This window comes from Drosophila obscura, unplaced genomic scaffold, assembly GCF_018151105.1.
Source record: "Drosophila obscura isolate BZ-5 IFL unplaced genomic scaffold, ASM1815110v1 contig_31, whole genome shotgun sequence".
NCBI classification, from domain to species: domain Eukaryota; kingdom Metazoa; phylum Arthropoda; class Insecta; order Diptera; family Drosophilidae; genus Drosophila; species Drosophila obscura.
In genome coordinates, this window is record NW_024542819.1 from 393862 (window position 1) to 409509 (window position 15648).

At 41.5% G+C, this 15648-nt stretch overlaps 1 protein-coding gene across 1 annotated transcript in view; it reads left to right on the top strand.

Annotated features, from left to right (window-relative positions):
* The window catches only part of LOC111078216 (prolyl endopeptidase), an 87907-nt gene that overhangs the window by 51991 nt on the left and 20268 nt on the right, over positions 1-15648 (top strand). The window lies entirely within an intron of this gene.

The following is a 15648-nucleotide window of genomic DNA, read 5'->3' on the forward strand; positions in this document are numbered from 1 at the left end:
GACACAAAATAACTATTCCTGCAGATCTCATTTTATTTATTGTTTTTATTCTATTCAGAATGGGTCGGGGAATACATTGCACGAATATAGAAAGAAAACATATCCTACTAGCTTAAGATATACGCATTAATTTGGCGTCGTTTAAGGTATTTTTAATTGAAATCTATGGATGAAAAGGGGTTGAATTTTTGGTACCTGAACGTGTTCCTTTGGCATTGGACCAGCAACGGTATTTTTCAGGTAAAATTAGTTTTGAGTCGTTTTGGTCAAACGGCTGCAAGTTGACCGTTTATCCATAGATTTTAATAAAAAAATACCTTAAACGACGCTTAATTAATGCGTCTATCTAAAACTAACGAGAAGAAACGTGTGAGTCGCTTCTGGGGACGCGACTTTATTTATACCCGTACTCAGTCAGTATATACATTTTTGAGCTTCTAATTTTTAGAATTTTAGAATTAAAAAATTTTGTTTTCACATTTTAAATTTTTTTGCTACATCTGTTATCTACATCTACTATGTAATTTTGAAATACACTTGTAGCAGTGTGATATCACATGAGTCTGGAAACCAAATTTGGTTGCCCTAGCTCTTATAGTCATCGAGACAGACAGACAGACATGGCTATATCGACTCGGCTATTGATGCTGATCAAGAATATATATACTTTATGGGGTCGGAAACGTTTCCTTCTCTGCGTTACACACATCCACTTTTACCACAAATCTAATATACCCCTTAACTCTTTTTTGAGTACGGGTATAAAAAGTGATGCCAAGAAAAATGATGCCAAGCCCTGAAAAAATGAACTAAAACCGTGTTCGGGTTGCCGCGTCTCTCACGCAAGAGAGAGCTGCAAGTTTCGCGATGCCGTATGTCACAAGTGCGGTAGAAAGGGTAATATATCTGTCGCATGTATGTCAAAGCAAGACAAACGTAAATGGCAAGGCCAAAAAAAAAACAATAAACAAGCAAACGAAATTGACACCATTGAAGCAGTGCACAGCGTCACGGGCCTAGTAAAAAAAAGTGAACTAAATAAAAAAATAAGTGATCTCGAAATTCTAAATACAGTGATTTCATTTCAAATGGACTCAGGAGCGACAGCCTCAGTGATCAACAAGAATACATACTCGTTGTTAAATAAGCCGCAATTGCACAAGTGTTCCCGAGTTTTACATGCGTTTGGACACACACCAATACCATTGCTAGGGGAGCTGCACACTGTGTGCAAAGTGTGGTCAAAAAGAGAAAGAAGTGGTAATCATTGTAGCAAACATGCAAATTTAATACATTCGGGTTCGATATCATGCAAGTAGCAAACATTAATGAGGCGAACAGTGACAAAATACGTGACATTTCTAATAAATAGAACGAAGTGATTGAGCCTGCCATGGGTATCATTAAAGATTTTAAAGCCAGTATATTTTTAAAATCTTCGGCATTACCAAAGTTTTATAAAATCCGTCAAATTCCGTTAGCGCAAATGGACCAATTTAAGGCAGAAGCAAACAGATTAACACAGGCCGCAATTTGGAAGCCGATCAGGTTCAGCAATTGAGCATCTCCCATTGTGATTGCACCTATGCCGGGTGGAGCGATTCGGATTTGTGGTGGCTTTAAGCAAGCAGTCAACGCACAAATCGATATAGAGCAGTATCCATTGCCTACAAAAGAAGCTCTTTTTCACATCATTCGTCACGGTAAAAGATGCATATCTTCAAATGGAATTGGATGAGGCTTCGAAGCAACGAAAACGAGGGCCTGTCCATAATATCTTTATGGAAGGAAGTTCACATTAATAACCGATCATGAGCCGCTTGTAACCATTTTCAACCCAGGCAAGCATCTTCCATTGATGACTTCAAACAGGCTACAACGCTGGGCTATAATACTCATGGCCTACAATTTCGATATTCAGTATCGATCCACATCTGTAGATGGCAATGCAGATACCCTTTCACGACTGCCAGTGCGTACAGATCCAGAATTCGACAAAGAAGAGGAAGCTTGCCACACTGTAGAGGAACTTAAACCACCGATTAATTCAGAAACCATACTCAAACACATGGACAACGACAAAACTCTCAAGAAAGTCATGCACTATGTATCTGTAGGATGGCCAGAAAAGCTTGAAGCTGGTAATGAAACCTTATTGCCTTACTTCAATCGTAAGTTTGCTCCAACCAGCAATTGCTATGCCTTCATAAAGAGACAAATTGAATAGTAATTCCAACCAGTCTACGTGCCCATATCCTGAAACTTCTACATGAGGGACATTGGGGCATTTTTCGAATGAAGCAGTTAGCCAGGCAACATGTTTGGTGGCCTAACATCGACGAAGACATCAAAAACCTTGCTGAATCATGCAGCATCTGCAAATGTAATTGCCCTGCAATACCAAAAGAGTACCATAGTTGGCCTTCAGCAACAACACCTTGGGAGCAAATCTATATTGACTTCGCTGATCCCATATTTGATGCTGTTTGAGCGTAGAGGCGCTGCGAAGTCCCAGGATCAATTCCCAAAATAAAGACGATCCAATTGGTCCAATTTCTTCAATGTATATTTGTAGGATTAATCACTTATATATAAAATGTACAAAGATCGCGTGCAAATAGACCGGCCGTTTTGCGGGAGCGCAAGCGTGGTGAGTATGCGCGCGAGAGCGCGTCGCCGTGGGGTAAAATGCTCTTAAGTACGAGGGCGAGAGCGAGGGCGACCGCTTGTGTAGCTGGAACTCTAACAGCGATGTGTGGCTGGAATGCCCACAGAGCGGTTGCCCCGCCGCCCCGTTGCAGGATTGCAAAGATTTTCTTACGTCTGCGTGCACGCACCAGACACGATCCATCCAAACACCGTGCTTTGAGCCACGGGAAGGCCGACTGCGCGGGCGAGGAACCCAGGTTGGATGACCCTTGGATACAGATCTGCACCCAAGACGAGCGAGATGGTCGTCGGCTTGTGGAACTGCTCGTTGGCCAACTTCAGGTCGTCGAAGCGAGCACGGACGGTGTCGCTCAGTGGACGGATCGGCGTACGGACGCGCAGACGGGGCTCGATTTTAAAGACGGCCTCCACTTGGAAGTCTCCTGTCTTAGCCCGGATCATGGCGGTGCACACCTTCTCGTCCCCGATGCAGGTGGTGGGCAACTTCAACTCCCTGGCCACCTCGGCGTCGATGCAGCTGACTGGCGTGCAGGGATCGATCAGCGCACCCATCACCTTAGTGCCTTGCTGCACTGCGAGGACCACCAGTGCCGTCGGGAGGACGGTGATGATCCGGTGTTGGAGCAAGGAGTTTGCTGTCGGGGCTGGACTTCCGATGACAGGGCGGCTGACCAGAAGACGAGGGCGTGGCTCGGCGCGGGAAGACGGAGGTGGTGAAGTCGACGGTGCCGAAGAGGAGCCGGCAGGGCGCCGATTCCCGGGCATGTGGAGCAGCTTGTGGTGGTTGCGGGTGCACACCTTACACAAGTCTCCACTGCTGCAGTCCTTGCCCGAGTGCTCGTGACCCAGGCAGTTTGAGCAATATTTATGTAGGAGGACGGCTCGGAGTCTCTCCTCGACGCTCAAGCGGATAAATTTCCGGCAGTTCCTCAATGGGTGTACTCCTGGACACACTCGGCATTGGAAGGAGGTATTCCCTCGTGCCCATGTGCGATCCGACCTGCGGCTGGATCGGGACCGTGAGAAAGTTTGAGGGGCCATATTTTCCTTCCGGAAAAAACTAGGATGAAAGAAAGGAGTCAAGGAAGCATTAGTAAAGAGCTGGCATTTTGTGCTTGTCGGAGATGATTTATAATGAAGATGTATGAAAACTGATGAAAATGTAAATAGAAATGTATAGAATTAAGAAACTATGTCAATAAAGGAGAACAGAAACTACGCAGTAATTTATCCGTTGTTCCTTCTATTCGCATTGTTGCTGAGAGCGAGGTTTGAGAACGAGATAGAGAGTCGTCTCAGCCGAGTGTGGCGCGGTTGTGTGTACGATGCTTCTGAGAGAGAGGAGGATCAAAAGGGAATTGCTAAAGAGAGCAATTGGATGATGCAATACGGTGTCATGTATTGCGTAAGCGAAAAGAAGAAAACGAAAAAAGGAGTTTTAGTTTGCACACAGAATTGAAGGAGAGAACACATAGCCGCGACTCACTGTGCTCAAGTGCCACAATGCAGGAGGAAGAGCACCCAGATTTTCTGCCCCCGACATCAGAAGTGGGATCGGCTCAGGCCCAGGAGAAGCGTGACAGTGAATGGCGATCTTTACTTGAAGCACAAAACCAAACATTTATAGAAATTTTAAAAACAATGACAGAAGCCTGCTTCAACTACATCAAGTGAAAAATCAATGAGACTGCCAAAGTTCAATCCAGACGCGGCTGAAGTTGATACCAGCGCATGGGTCAAAACAGCTGATATGATCCTGACGGAGCATCCTCTGGAGGGCAGCGCACTGGTTATGTCACTGAGCGGAGCACTAGAAGGGAGCGCTTCCCAATGGCTTGCTCAGATCAGCTTTGCTGGCATAACCTGGCTACAATTCAAAGAGACAGCAGCAAAGAAATAGCAGTGTCTTTCGTATTGGCACACACGTCGCCAATCGACGCCAGACTGCAACGTCTACTTTTTACCACCAATATAACGAATAGAAATGAACTTCAGCTGAAGTTGAAAGCATTTGCATACAGCAAGCGAAGCGAGTATTCGGCTTCAGACCATTCGATCAGTCCCGATAAGAAGAGGTTCAAGGCACACACTCCCATGAAGTGCCATTACTGTGGGAATCCCGGACATAAAATGCTGGAATGCCGTAAGAGGAATGCAGAACAATCAAAGTCAAATCCATCGTATGGAAAACCATTGGCGGGTCGAGAGAGGACTGGAGTGACTTGTTTTAAATGCGGAAACGTCGGTCACATTGCATCCGCATGCACGAAGGGTACGTCGGCATCGAATAGCAGTGTGAACGAGAAACGAGTGGACGTCTGTGCAGTGTTGGAGCCCAAAGGAATCTTATATCAATTTGGTGAGCCCTTTCCATTCTTCTTCGACTCGGGTACCGAGTGCTCCTTCATCAAGGAAAAGTTAGCAGACAAGTTAGCTGGAAAAAGAATTAATAGCTTAGTCATTCTGAAAGGAATGGGTGAAAACGTTGTACGATGTAATTTACATATACTGTCTACTATACAAATTTGTCAATTTAATCTGGAAATTATGTTTAATGTAGTTATGGGCGAGCGTTTGAAACATGACATAATGATTGGTTGTGAAATTTTAGCTCTTGGCTTCGGCATAACGATGGACGCTGATAAATTTAATATTTCCAGCGATTAATGCGATTTCCAATGAAACCATTACAAATTACGATAAGCTATTTGACGATAATTTTGATTTAAATGATAATGATAAGTGTAAACTTAACAACATTTTTAATCTATATTCTGAAAATTTCATTGTTGGAATTCCGAGTAGACGTGTCACGACTGGAGAATTAGAAATACGTTTATTAGACGCCAACAAGACTGTGCAGAGGCGTCCATATCGTCTTGGCGTAGATGAAAAAGAATTAGTAAGAAATAAAATCAAGGAAATGTTGGCGGCAAATGTAATACGTCCAAGTAATTCTCCATTCGCTAGTCCAATTTTATTAATTAAGAAGAAATATGGCAGTGATCGCTTATGCGTTGATTATCGAGAGCTCAATTCAAATACAGTGGCTGACAAATACCCTTTGCCGCTGATATCAGATCAAGTTAACAGATTGCGTGGGGGTAAATACTTTTCTTGCTTAGACATGGCCAGTGGGTTTTATCAGATTCCCATAGATGCAGGATCCATAGAGCGAACCGCCTTTGTAACTCCCGAGGGCCCAAAAAAAAAAAGTGCCTCTTCGATTTTTCAGCGAGCTATAGCGCGAGCACTGGGGGACTTGGCGTACTCCTATGCAATTGTTTACATTGATGATGTAGTGATAGTCGCGAGGTCAAAAGAGGAAGCATTTGACAGATTGGGAATTGTGCTAAAGGCTCTACCGGAAGCAGGATTTTCCTTTAATATAAAAAAATGCTCATTTCTCAAAATTGAAATAGAATATCTTGGATACTTGGTCAAAGACGGTAGTATTGAACCAAATCCGCGGAAAATACAAGCTCTGGCTGGACTATCTGAACCAATAACTGTTACACAATTGAGACACTTTATAGGTTTAGCATCTTACTTCCGTAAGTTTGTCCCACAGTTTTCTGAACAGATGAAACCTTTATATCAGTTAACCTCTAAAATTAATGGTTTTATTTGGAAGGTTGAGCATGAAGAGATACGCCAGATTGGGGTGGCAGAAAACGTTAGATAAGGTTTATGAGCAGTATTGGTTTGAACACATGTCCAAGTATTACGAAAATTCGTAGAGAACTGCATAACATGCAAACTATCAAAGCCTCCATCAGGAAAGATTCAAATGGAATTGCATCCAATTCCGAAAGTCGAAATACCATGGCATACTGTGCATATTGATATAAGTGGAAAGCTGAGTGGTAAAAATGATACCAAGGAATATGTCATAGTGCAAATTGATACGTTCACTAAAATTGTTCAAATATATCATACTTTGAATTTGGATGCAGAAAACTGTATTAAGGTTGTGAAATCGACCATATCGCTTTTTGGGGTACCTAATCGTATCATTGCAGATCAAGGCAGGAGTTTCGCTTTTGGACGATTTCGAGAGTTCTGTTCAATGCATAAAATTGAATTACATTTAATAGCGACAGGTGCAAGTAGGGCCAATGGCCAGGTTGAACGAGTCATGAGCACAATGAAAAGTATGTTGACAGCTATAGAGACAGGTGAAGAGGTATATATGAAGACAGGTATAGAGACAGCCATGAATTGTACGACAAACCTGGTAACGAAATTTAGACCGTTAGAACTATTGATTGGAAGAGAGGCTAGGCCAATGGGCTTGTTGCCTATAAATGATGAAGCTAAAATGGATTGTAAGTAGGCAAGAGCTCAGGCCAAAGTAAATATGGAAAATAATGCGAAATATGAAAAGGGGCGAGTTGATAGGAATAAGGCCAAGATAGTAAAACACAAGGTTGGGGATCATGTCTTGCTTAGAAGTGAAGAACGTCATCAGAAAAATTGGATCCTAAATTCAAAGGACCTTTTGTGGTTGCGGAGTTGCTGGAAGGTGCCCGATACCTGTTGAAATCATTGACCAGTAAGCGAACGTATAAGTATTCGCACGAGAGTTTGCGAAGTTTGCCGGATGAGCAGATTTCTGACGAGAATGTTGAGAAAAACGACAGTGGTGAAAAAGACTCTGGTCGTAAGACCCGTTCTCGCACCTAAGAGAGGTGAAGAAAGTATCAAACGCAGGGGCTAGATTTAGTCAACAATATTCATGCCAGGTATGTGGGATGTGTGATGGACATTGGATCTGAGTAGATTGTGGCACTGGAGGTGCAAAGCGTCGCAAGGGTGCGGCAAGAGCCTGTAACTGTGTTTTGATTACGAGAATAGCCAAGTGGGCGGGTTTGCGCAGAAGAGTACGAGCTACTAAGAGAAATGATCCAGGTCAAGTCGAAGGCACAAGTATAGAATCGGAAGTGTTCTGACATGGCGTGTGGCGCGGCTGACGTGGTGTTGCGAGTTTAATGTGGCTCACTGTGAGAGATAAAGTAAGAAGCCTGCGAAACCGACATTTGAAGACACAATATATGAAGTTGTGTGCTGTTTAATTTTTATTTTTGAATGATCTTGAAAGATGAAAAGAGAAGTAAAGTAAGAATGATACCAACGTGTATAGTCAGGAAGGCCGTGTCGGAGATGTATAATGAAGATGTATGAAAACTGATGAAAATGTAAACAGAAATGTATAGAATTAAGAAACTATGTCAATAAAGGAGAACAGAAACTACGCAGTAATTTGTCCTTTGTTCCTTCTATTCGCATTGTTGCTGAGAGCGAGGTTTGAGAACGAGAAAGAAAGTCGTCTCAGCCGAGTGTGGCGCGGTTGTGTGTACGGTGCTTCTGAGAGAGAGGAGGATCAAAAGGGAATTGCTAAAGAGAGCAATTGGATGATGCAATACGGTGTCATGTATTGCGTAAGCGAAAAGAAGAAAACGAGAAAAGGAGTTTTCAGTTTGCTCACAGAATTGAAAGAGAGAACACATAACCGCGGCTCACTGCGCTCAAGTGCCACAATGCAGGAGGAAGAGCACCCAGATTTTCTGCCCCCGACAAGCTTATAATGTTTAGAATTTTAGAATTAAAAAATATTTTTTTTCACATATTAAATTTTTTTTGCTACATCTGCTATCTACATCTACTATGTAATTTTGAAATACACTTGCAGCAGTGTGATATCACATGAGTCTGGAAACCAAATTTGGTTGCCCTAGCTCTTATAGTCTCTGAGATGTAGGCGCTCATCGAGACAGACAGACAGACATGGCTATATCGACTCGGCTATTGATGCTGATTTCAGGAATCTACATGTTAGATGTATAATGTACTCAAAAAAGAGTAAGGTGTACTGGGGCCGCGCGGCGGCCGCACTAGTGAGAAAAACCCGCAGAAATCTGGGTGTCTTCCTCCTGTTTGTGTTTTTTTTTTTTTTAAAAAAGAGTTAAGAGGTATATTAGATTTGTTGTAAAAGTGGATGTGTGCAACGCAGACAAGGAATCGTTTCCGACCCTAAAGGATATATTCTTGATGAGCATCTATAGCCAAGCTAGAGAGCATGTCTGGACCAAATTTTGTCTTCCAGACTCATGTGATATCGTCTGTACACTTGTTGCGCCAAGTAAGCTAGGCACCAAATTTGGTCCAGACTCATGTGATATTACGCCCCGCCCCCTTCCGTCCCCACAAAGGACGAAAATCTGTGGCAGGCACAATTTTAAAGATACGATAAAACTAAAAACGCAGTATTGTAGGGAATCTGAATCAGATCGGGTCATAATTATAGCCAGAATGAAGAAATGAATTTTCAGTTGCTTCCCCCGCCTCCTACAGTAAGAGACCCGCTACTCATTCTCTTTCTCACTCGCACACTCTGCCTCGTTAGACGCGAGAGGGTTGGGGTACACAGCTTCAATTGGATGATATTCAGAGAGGAAATCTTTGCATCGTACTGCGAAATTTATTTGTTGTAGGTATGACTCCAATATTCCATGGATGTTCTGTGGAAATAATATTTTTATTTTGTGAATTAAGCCATCTAACTAAACGCGGTCAAAAGCCTCGGCGACATCCAGAAAAACAGCGGAGCAATACTCTCATCTTTCAAATGCATTTCGCATCTCAGTGGTTATACGGCTTACTTGTTCTAAAGTATCTAAATTGGTGCATCGGGATGGCACCGTTGATGTGTAGGTGTTGTTTGAGCAGCTTTTCAAATATCTTTGATAGGCAAGGCAGTAGGCTGATAGGTCTATATGATGATGGCTTGGACTTGTCTTTTCCGGCTTTATGGATCATTGTGATGACTGATTTCCTCCATTCTTGAGGATAATAGCCCCATTTCATCATGCTGCTGAATATCACAGTAAGGAAATACACTGCACAGCTCGGAAATTCTATGATCATTTTAGGAGAGATGAAATCGTGGCCCGGAGCTTTCTTTTGCTTTGAGATTTGGTCTTTAATGACCCTTGTGACTTCTCCTGATTGGAATATGATAGGCGGAGTAGTTTCGGTATTGTTGGTTGTTGGGAGCACAAAGCTATTTGTTGCTGGGTGTGGTTTGAAGACGTTTTCTAGATGGACGGCAAATGTACTAGCCTTCTCTTTGCTCCTGCGAGCCCACTCTCCTGTTTGTGTACGCAAAGGCTATTCTTCTAGGGCTCTGCGTAGTAGATGGTTGGCTATTTTTAGCCGCTCTTTCGAGGCAGGTGATCTGTGGGCTTGCCACTCTCGCCGAAGCCTTCGTAGCAGCACTAGAATGTGCCTATGGAAACTGATGTATCTCCTATATTTGAACCAATCTGTTCTGCTAGAAAATGTGGACGTTCAGTGAAGTGGAATGGTCGATTGATTCGATGATAGATCTTTTTTATACCCGTACTCAAAAAAGAGTTAAGGGGTATATTGTATTTGTGGTAAAAGTGGATGTGTGCAACGCAGAGAAGGAAACGTTTCCGTCCCCATAAAGTATATATATTCTTGATCAGCATCAATAGCCGAGTCGATATAGCCATGTCTGTCTGTCCGTCCGTCCGTCCGTCCGTCTTGTTGAGCGCCTGGATCTCAGAGACTATAAGAGCTAGGGCAACCAAATTTGGTTTCCACACTCATGTGATATCACACTGCTACATGTGTATTTCAGAATTTCGCCCCGCCCCCTTCCGCCCCCACAAAGGACGAAAATCTGTGGTAGGCACAATTTTAAAGATACGATAAAATTAAAAACGCAGTATCGTAGAGAATGCCCATATCTACCAGACTGCCGAATCTGAATCAGATCGGATCATAATTATAGCCAGAATGAAGAAATTAATTTTCAGTTGCTTCCCGTGCCCCCTCCTGCCAACGACATCACAACTCATTTTCCTTCCCGCTCGCACACTCTGCCGCGTTCAGTGCGCGAGCAACCCCTAGCGGAGGAGATGTAGAAACTAAAGGGTACATGTTTAATCTACATGTTAGATGTAGAATATACATAATATATGTAGATGTAGATAACAGATGTAGCAAAAAAATGTAAAATGTAAAATTTTTTTCTAATTCTAAAAAATCATATGCTCAAAAATGTATATACTGACTGAGTACGGGTATAAGTAGAGTCGCGTCCCCAGAAGCGACTCGCACGTTCCTTCTCGTTTTTTTATTATTACGGGATTTTATTTATCGAATCTTCCCTATTAGAGACTGACGACAAGTATGCAAATCTTAACCTAATATATTTGTTTAATTAATTACACTTAATTACTTAGGGCAGTGTTCCGCAAAACTTTTTGTGTTCACGGTACACCTATCAAATCCAGATATTTTGAAGGTACATCAAAGAAAAAAGCAATGTTTATTTAATTTTTATATACTTCTAGAATCAATATACCAATACATATTTAATGTACATATATTATACATGTTCAGTGAGAAATGTGAGCCTGTTTAACTGAGCACAGGCGATCAAAATTTGGAGCAATCATAGATAGGGCTGCTCGCATCTCCTCATTTATCGTTCTCAGGCGTTCTCTTTTTTTCGATTTGATTGTAGTGAGAGTTGAAAATCCAAGTTCGCATAAGTACGATGTGGCAAATGGTAATATAGTCGCAACAGACCGTTTTGAAAGCAGTGGGTACTAATTTTTTATATACAGCCAGAAATGTGCTAGCTAAATTTCAGAAAATTTTAATTTTAATGTCCGATTATTTTTTAACTCCATGAATTCTTCCTGCTCCTTTATCGGTAAGTGTCCAAGGTTAATGATATCCGAGAATGGATTTCGTACCCTGTACATACGTTGCAGGTCCGACAATATTGGAGTTTTTGCCTTGAGTTTCTCTGTTCAGCTCATTTAAATGAGCGAATATGCAAGTTTGGCCACCCATTCTTCTTTTTTAAACACAGAAACATATTCGGAACCCTGGGCCTCTAAAAACGCCTGGGTCTCATTTTTAAGCTCGTAAATCCGAGATAGAACTTTTCCCCGAGAAAGCCATCGTACTTCTGTATGAAAAAGAAGTGACCGATGATCTGCTCCCATTTCCTGACAGACTGCATTAAACAGACGAGAGTTTAGCAAAAAAGTGCAAAAACAATATATATTTTTAATTTTAGGGTTATTTTCAGAAGCCCTGGTTACAAATCCTTTAATTTTTCCCGTCATTCCTGCTGCTCCGTCTGTACAAATGATTATGCAGTTGTTCCATTCCACTGAAGTACCGGTGTGTTACTTTGAATATTTCTTCTCCTTTGGTGTCACTAAGTTGTAGTTTTTCAATTAACGTTGATTCAATGTCCTTTGAAATATCATCAATGCGATGAGCGATTGTATCTGCTGACGCCGGTATTTTTTCGATTTCTTTAGCGACTTCTTGGCTAATCTTGACAACTTCTTTGCAGACAGGTATAATTAAAGTTTCAGCGAGAGAATGAGGCTTCTTGGCTTTAACTAGCAAATTGGCGATATCGTAGCTTGCTTTTTGCGCTTTGTCTGATGTTTTGAAAGACGAAGTTATGAGAGTTGCTTGTTTCTTTGAATGGTCTTTCATACGTAAAAAAAATTCTTTGTCTTTTTTAGCTAACGTTGGGTGTTTAGTATTTAAGTGTCGTAAAAGTTTACTGGGCACCGTCGAATTATTGCCCAAAGTTTCTCCACAAACCAAACATTTTGGAACTGGGCACGATTCGTCTCCGCAATAAATAAAGCCATAGCTGACATAGCTCTCATCATATTTGCGATAAACAATCTTAGGTTTTTTTTTCGTTGACTCTGCTTCTTCTGGCAATATATTAGTTTCACATGACAAACTTGCGGTTTAACAAATTTTTCCATTATAAAAACGTATTATTGGCAATTTATTTGTTATAAAAAAATTTATAACGATTAATATGAGACTAAATCCACGCTTTTTGCTCGCACGAGTTCAAAACTGAGTACAAATCTGGAAAAATATTTAGAATTCGCTTGCATGTTTGAGCACGAAAAGAACCTGCAAGTACGTGCATATGTGTGTGTACTTGTGCATAGCACAAGTTTTCCGAGCCGAAAACATAATATGTTAATGCCTTTTCTTCTTTTTAGAAAAAGCTTTTGCGATTGCTTGGTTGGATAATACAATAATTATGTTCTCTGTATTAATCTTATTATTTAATTTCTTAGTAATATTTATTTATTTAAATATTAAATAAATAAATAAATATTTTAAATAGCATTACTTATTGACATGAATACCCTAATAAAAATTTTTCTTATTTAAAGTCATGTTCTTAATATAGTTTGTATTCAAAATAAACTGTTAGTTACTATTCGTACAAGAGTTGTGATTGACTGGTTGAATAATAAATTAACTATATTCTCTGTATTCCTATTCAATATTTTGACTTTTTTCCGCGGCACACCAGCCGATGACCACGGTACACCAGTGTGCCGCGGCACACGCTATGCGGAAGACTGACTTAGGGTACGTCCCTAGCTGAGTATTTTTGCTGGGTGGGGAGGTCTCTTCGCCGGAGTCGTGTATGGCTAGTGTGCCAAGTTAAAGACTGCGCAAGTCTATTAGGATGGGCTTGAAGCTTGGCCTGGTATTTTGCTTTCACTTTGGCAATTTCATCTTTAACTGATCCTACATTTAATACTTTATGGATATTTTCATTCCGTATGTACCATGGTGCCCCAGTGATAGTTCTTAGTATCTTCGATTGAGCTCTCTGGATTATTTCTTAATTACTAACGCAAGCATTTCCCCATAGCTCGGAGCCGTATGTCCAGGTGGGTTTGAGAACTGCATTGTACAAAAGTACCTTTTACTCTAGTTTTTGTGGTGAACGGGTGTTTATTAGCCAATTTAGATTACTAGCTTTAAATTTATGTAAATTTCTCTTCGCTTCGATGTGTTTACGCCAAGTAAGCCTTCTATCCAGATGAACACCAAGGTATGTTACTTCGGTGGTTTGTGGAATGTTGATATTGTTCAGATATAATTTAGGGCAAGTTTGTCTGTTTAACGTAAAGGTGACATGCTTGCACTTTTGCTCATTTACGTGTATGCGCCAGTCTGCTAGCCATTTTTCTAAGGCCACGAGATGAGATGTGTTGAGGCACTGGCGTTGAATATTTCGAAGCAATAAAGGGTAAACAAATTTATATAGCATTCCAATTTATTATGTGAGTTTAATAATAATAATAAGAGAGAGCTTTAAAAAACTTTGTGTTCTTGCTTAGTTGGTTTATCCTCAATTGTCTCTGTTTCAGAGTTGCCGAATGGTGGTGCTAATGAATGGTAGCGTTGCCGTATGCGCCTACGTGGCTGTTATGGTTTAAATTTAAATTTCGTCGGCAACAGGGTCTCGTCATTAAAATTATTTGATGGCCAGATCGATTTTAGGACAGTCTTTACAGATCTAACTAGTCGTTCCCACGCTCCGCCCATGTGGGGTGCAGCTGGTGGGTTGAAGCGCCATTTAATAGCTTCGTAGCGGATGGTGATTTCATCAAAGTCGATTTGCTTAAGTTCCTCCTTTACGATCTTTTCAGTGGCTTTGAAGTTGTTCCCATTGTCGGAGAAGATTTCTTTTGGAGTTCCACGGAGGGCCATGAAGTTCTTCAGGCACATTATACAAGAGCTTACGTCAAGCTTGAATGCCACTTCTAAATGTACTGCTCTTAATGTGAGGCATGTAAATAGGACTCCCCAACGCTTTTCCTTGTGCCTTCCAACGTTCACTAATATGGGGCCGAAATAATCGACACCCGTATATGTAAATGGTCTTTCGAAACAAGCCAGTCTGGCAGCTGGTACAGGTGCCATTTGGGGTACCTTTGGTGTCGAATTGGCGATTTTGCATTTTTGACATTCCTTACGCACAGTTTTGTACAATACTCGTAGACGTGGTATATAAAATGTGCTTCGAATTAGGTTGATAGTTGACTCGTTGAGCATGTGGTGAGATTTTTCGTGGTAGTACTTTGCAACTAAAAAGGCGACTCTGCACTTTTTTGGCAATACGATGGCGTTTTCTTTTGGATTCAGGCGATCTGCTCTTCCTTGTACACGTAGGATGTCTTCTGCATCTAGGTAAACGTTCAGAGCAATTAATGGGCTTGACTTGTCCACAGCTGAATGGTGTTTAAGGGCGCTGATTTCCATAGAATACGCCTTTGACTGTTTAAATAGCCACGACTTTGCTGCATGTATGATTTCAGGACTTAGGAATTTTGGCAGTGATTTTCTGGCGCATTTTGCTTTCAGCCTTTGGATGTATAGGATGAAGGTAGCTACGGCTCTATATAGACGTCTCCAATCCGAAAAGTAATCCACTGGAAAATCAAAATGCTTTAGTTTCGTTATTATGAAAACATGCTTACGTAATTCGGATTGGTCGTTATTTTGATCAAAAACGATATCTTGTTGTGGCCATTTATCTTCCGATTGTCTAAGGAATTGTGGGCCTTGGATCCACCTGGATGCATCGGGCGTTTTGAAGAAATTTGTAGCTGAGTCTGCAACATTTTCCTTCGTAGGAATCCAGCGCCACTGTTTACGGCTGGTGTTATCTATGATCTCACCAACTCTATGCATAACAAAGGATTGAAATTTTCGAGGGTCCATAGTTAACCATTGAAGAACGGTTTTAGAGTCGGACCAGTATGTGCTTGAATTGATTCTAAGTCCTCGAGTGTTCATGGTTCTTTTTGCTAGTCCCACTCCCATTACGGCTGCCAAAAGCTCCATGCGTGGTATTGAGACGGGTTTCAATGGTGCGACTTTAGATTTGGCTGCAACTAATACCGTGTCGATGACCTCTCCTCTCTTTATGCGAAGGTAGGTGACTGCGGCATAGGCGTCTTCACTTGCGTCTACGAATGTATGCAAGTCGATCTGGTCTGCATTTGGAAGCAGGTATGAGTAGTAGCGAGGGAATTCCAGATCTCCAGCTTGGAGAAGTACGCTTTTCCATTGTGTCCGAAAATA